At 40.7% G+C, this 5758-nt stretch overlaps 1 protein-coding gene across 1 annotated transcript in view; it reads left to right on the forward strand.

Annotated features, from left to right (window-relative positions):
- The window catches only part of LOC106875554 (Golgi-associated PDZ and coiled-coil motif-containing protein), a gene marked incomplete at its 3' end in the record, with an annotated part of 492718 nt that overhangs the window by 112223 nt on the left and 374737 nt on the right, over window positions 1-5758 (forward strand). The gene's annotated exons all lie outside the window — the stretch shown is intronic.

Here is a 5758-nt window from a genome sequence, read left to right on the forward strand (position 1 = left end):
TATATGTATGTATGTGTGTGTATATGATTGTGTGTCTGTGTTTGTTCCCCCAACATTGCTTGACAACCGATGCTGGTGTGTTTATGTCCCCGTAACTTAGCGGTTCGGCAAAAGAGACTGAAAGAATAAGTACTAGGCATCCAAAGAATAAGTCCTGGGGTCGATTTGCTCAACTAAAGGCGGTGCTCCAGCATGGCCACAGTCAAATGACTGAAACAAATAAAAAAGTAAAAGAGTAAGGCCAGTAGTTTGGAAGGAAGGGGTTAAGTCAATTACATCGATCCCAGTGTTCAACTGGTACTTATTTTAGCGACTCTGAAAGGATGAAAAACAAAGTCGGCTTTGGTGGAATTTGAACTCAGAATGTAAGGATGGATGAAATGCTGTTAAGCATTTTGCCCAACGTGCTAACAATTCTGCCACCTCGCCTCCTTAAATACTACTATCTACTATAATAATACTCTTGAATGAGAAAGGTAGAGATGATAGATGAATAAGGAAGGAAGAGGTGATGGCAAACTGGTAGTGGTGGGGAGGGGGCGTTTCAACTCTGTGTGAGTATATGTGTGTGTGTGTGTAAAATGGAGGTATGTGAATGTTTGTGTGTGTAACAAATGATGATCGATGTCACATCTCAAACGACAACCACCAGATAACATTGACAAGTGTATTAATTTGATTTACGATCCATATTAATAGATAAAATACGACAATTAGCCGTCATTTTTGACAGCACGGGGCCAGCTAGTATAATATTAAATTGCAACATCAATGATTTTTCGATCATTGTTTTACTAGATCAGTATCAATAGATAATATGGTACCACAGGGTACCATATTTCTGTGTTGAAATACACTGCTTTTGTTTCAAGTAATTTTGAGAATCATGAAGAATTTAGTCAAAATAAATTTGTCATAGGCGCAGGAGTGGCTGTGTGGTAAGTAGCTTGCTTACCAACCACATGGATCCGGGTTCAGTCCCACTGCGGGGCACCTTGGGCAAGTGTCTTCTGCTATAGCCTCGGGCCGACCAAAGCCTTGTGAGTGGATTTGGTAGACGGAAACTGAAAGAAGCCTGTCATATATCATCATCATCATCATCATCATCATCATCGTTTAACGTCCGCTTTCCATGCTAGCATGGGTTGGACGACTTGACTGAGGACTGGTGCAACCGGATGGCGACACCAGGCTCCAATCTAAATTTGGCAGAGTTTCTACAGCTGGATGCCCTTCCTAACGCCAACCACTCAGAGAGTGTATATATATATGTGTGTGTTTGTGTGTCTGTGTTTGCCCCCCCCCCAACATTGTTTGACAACCGATGGTGAAGTGTTTATGTCTCCGTAACTTAGCTGTTCGGCAAAAGAGACCGATAGAATGAGTACTAGGCTTCCAAAGAATAAGTCCTGGGGTCGATTTGCTCGACTAAAAGGCGGTGCTCCAGCATGGCCGCAGTCAAATGACTGAAACAAGTAAAAGAGTAAACGAATATTATTAAGTTCGTGTTTCAAACAGAAATTAACATGGAATTGTGATGGAAGGTTATAAATCATATCAAAATATGAAGTAAAAAACGGAGTTGCTAGTGAAGGGGATTAACGAAGAATTATAATGGGCAGATATAATTTGTCCTTCGGCTGTAAATTCTGTTTATCTCTCATCACAGGTGATAAACCGTGTTTGGAACAAATGGCCCCTGCCCTATTTCCTTTGCCACATAACAGGTAAAGTGACAGGGGGAGAAAGAGAGTGGTCAGAATAAAGCATCACCATAATATATGATGGATGAGGAATTAAGTCGATGGCATGCAAGGAACTAATAGAATTCTCTCATGTGAGAACTGAAGAAATTAAGTTCAATTAAATCTCCAATGAAATTTTGTCTAATTACAATATTATGTAATTAAGTTATTAAGATAAGTTAATTGGATTTATGAGTCCTACAATAAAGTAACAGCTGATAGTGTCAGAGTGTGTGTGTATGTGTGCGTGCGTGCGTGTGTGTGTGTGTGTGTCATAATGGAAGTATACCAATTTGTACCTCTAAAAGACTTGAGTGATGCCATGCAAACTAAGGAATCGTCATCCAGAGTAAAGCTGAAAGCCAGATCCTAAGCTACGACACACTTTGAACATCCTGGATTGCATCCAGAGAAGGTCAATTCCTTCAGCTGGTTGGTACTCCTTCGCTAACAGACACCCTTCCAACCTCTGGCCCACAATGAGGTGTGCTGTCTCCTCTCTCTGTCTTTCCTCTCACTATTACTACTACTACTACTACTACTAATAGCCTCTACTCCTCAGATCCGACTGTTCTCATAGGTCCACCATTCCAACGTTCCCCCACCCCCTCATCATCTCTCCACCTCTCTACACTCTCAGTGTGTCCATCCCCTTTTCCCCCCTCCCTCACCAACCACTTTGTTCAAACCTTCATCTCCAGTACACCGTACCCCAGTATATCATCCTACTGGAATCTCTTGCAGGTATAGTAAACATCACTTTCTTTGAGTCATGCCAACTCACAAGGGCTGGTTTCCCAGTTTCATGACGTATATATTCCCCACCTGGATGGGACGCCAATCCATCACAGGATTACTCACTTTTGCCTTCTTAGTGGCCTGGAGCAATGTGAAACGAAGTGTTTTGCTCAAGAAAACAACGCATCGACCGGTCCAGGAATCGAAACCACAATCTTACAATCATGAGTCCAACACTCTAACCACTAAGCCACATGCCCCCACTGTAGGTATTGGCAGAACATCAACATTTTCAACCTCACTAGTGCTGGACAACTTTGAAAAGTCAGGGGCCCTGCTCCTTCCTCCAGGGGCAGCAAATATAAAAAAAAAGACTACAGAAAAACAGACAACAGATTTTAAAGGAATGATGATTGATTGTAAAGAGGCCTACAAACGTAAATTCATAACATAATTAAATTGGATGGTGAAAGTATTGAGGTTTATAATTTATTGAATGAGGGCTTAGATTAATTGATGGAATAAAGGTGGATTTAGCAATGTAATTAAGTGTCTTAATTCACTGACATAATAAATCTTGATTACATTTAATCTTCACTGATTTTATGGATGCCATATGGCAGTCAGTATGTTTCTCTTTGCATGTTTATTTTTAAGTGTCTATATTTATCTTGGGGTCAAGACGTTTGCCTGAGCTGGGTGTTGGTGTGTATTGGAGGACAAGGGGCCAGGACAGGACAGTAATGGTCAGTTGGTTGGTGCTCTGTAAAGGAGGACATTGAAATAAAAGTTTTACGATAAAGGCTTGTCACTTTGTTCCTAGTTCAAGGTGTGTAACCCTTTAGCATTCTGAAGTACACAAGGGAAGCACCACAAAAGCTAGTTTAACCCTTTAGCATTTAAACTGGCCATATCTGGCCAAAATATTCTCCCTGTTTTAGGTTCAAACTGGCCAGATCTGGCCTCTCACACCAACCCGACAATATCATTGTAAAAATTATTAGTTACTTCATTGAAATCTCACAGCTACAAGATAGTACATGATTAATTCAAAATAGCATGAAACTGGCCAGATAATACATGATTAATTCAAAAGCAATGTAATCTGGCCAGATCTGGCCTCTCACACCAACCCGACAATATCATTGTAAATATTAATAGTTACCTCATTGAAATCTCATAGCTACAAGATAATACATGATTAATTCAAAATAGCATAAAACTGGCCAGATAATATATGATTCAAAAGCAATGTAATCTGGCCAGATCTGGCTTCTCACACCAACCCGACAATATCATTGTAAATATTAATAGTTACCTCATTGAAATCTCATAACTACAAGATAATACATGATTAATTCAAAATAGCATAAAACTGGCCAGATAATACATGATTCAAAAGCAATGTAATCTGGCCAGATCTGGCTTCTCACACCAACCCGACAATATCATTGTAAAAATTAATAGTTACCTCATCAAAATCTACAAGATAATAAATGATTAATTCAAAACATTTACATTTAACAGAGTAACCTGAATGTTAAAGAGGGTTAAATATTCAGATTAGTTTTTAATCCTCTATTAAAACTCCGTCTGAGGCTTTTATCTCCTGTTCAGTTGAAAAGGGATTAACTGCTGTAATATTTGTAGGTCACCCTCCACACCCCAGACTGACAAATTAGGAGGAGTCAATGTTTGTTGCCATCTGCTGTAGGAAGAACAATGGGCAAGGGGGGACATTCCAGAGGTGTTTCGTTTTAGGGTGGAAGGATTGGTCTTAGTATTAAGTGTTGGGCTACAGGTGAGGCCACTGAAGGCACCTGGCTCAGTGGTTAGAGCGTTGGGCTCGCAATCATGAGGTAGTGAGTTCAATTCCCAGACTGGGCTGTGTGTTTGTTTTCTTGAGCAAGACACTTTATTTCACGTTGCTCCAGTTCACTCAGCTGTAGAAATGAATTGTGACGTCACTGGTGCCAAGCTGTATTGGTCTTTGCCTTTCCCTTGGATAACATCAATGGCATGGAGAGAGGAGGCTGGTATGCATGGATGACTGCAGGTTTTCCATTAACAACCTTTCCCAGACTTATGCCTCAGAGGGGAACTTTCTAGGTGCAATCCCATGGTCATTCATGACCAAAGAGGGTTTTACCTTATGTACGTATAATAGCATGGAGGTGGGAGGCTGGTGTATATGGGTGACTGCTGGTCTTCCATAAATAACCTTGCTTGGACTTGTGCCGCGGAAGGGAACTTTCTAGGTGTAATCCCTTGGTCATTCATGACCGAAGGAGGTCTTTACCGTTTTGCAGGTGAAGCCAAGGTGTTAGAAATGATAGGATAAAGGGAGAGGGGTGCAAGTTCATCAGATGGACTTGGTGAGAAATAACTTTTTCCAATTGAGAGAAGTAGACTCTGTTGTAGTGGTAGAATTGGGTGGAGAGGACACGACATGCCAATGAATCAGTTTTTGTAATTTAATGTTTATAGCCACAAATGATTAATTATTCTTAATTATGGTGGGTCTGGAATGGGTGTGTCTGACAATAGCAGCCACATAGGTGTAGTTCTGTAGCGTAGGTCACAGCTGGATTGTGCAGCGGGGGGTGGGGTCAACCACTGATCAGATGTAAAGGATTTAAATGAAAGTAGTTTTGGCAGTGTTCTATATATTCGTGTGGTTGGTATGAGAGATTAGTTTTTATACACCCTGCTGATAGCAGCGAGATATCGGTGTCGAGAGAAAGACAGGATGCCTAAATATTCCGTTGAAAGAAAACAAGGAAGTGAAAAACCAAAATAAAACAAAATTTTGGTTTGAAGAATTTCTCCAACTGTTCTACAGATGCTAGGTTGAAAAGGTGAATGTGGAGTGAAATAAATAAGAGCCAAAAACCTTGCTTCTATTTGTATGAAAATAGTTAGGTTAGTATTGGAAATATTTACTGTTTGCTTTATAAATATTTATTATGGTAAATCTCTTAGTCATTCCACCCATAGCCACCACCTCCCACATTGGTTTGATGGGAAAATTGCTAGAGACTTTATATTCTTGTAGTGTGTCTTCAACAAGTACCACCTTCCTCTCTCTCTCTCTCTCTCTCTCTCTCTCTCTCTCTCTCTTTCCCCTCCTCCTTCTCCCACTATCCCTGTCCCCATCATCTTACTCCCCATAGAAAGAGATAAACTCACCCACTGCAAGTTGATAAAACACTCCTCAATGTTTATAGTGCTCCCACTGCTTACAGCACTGCCCTATCACACCCTGTCGTTGCAGG

This window comes from Octopus bimaculoides, chromosome 24, assembly GCF_001194135.2.
Source record: "Octopus bimaculoides isolate UCB-OBI-ISO-001 chromosome 24, ASM119413v2, whole genome shotgun sequence".
Lineage (NCBI taxonomy): Eukaryota > Metazoa > Mollusca > Cephalopoda > Octopoda > Octopodidae > Octopus > Octopus bimaculoides.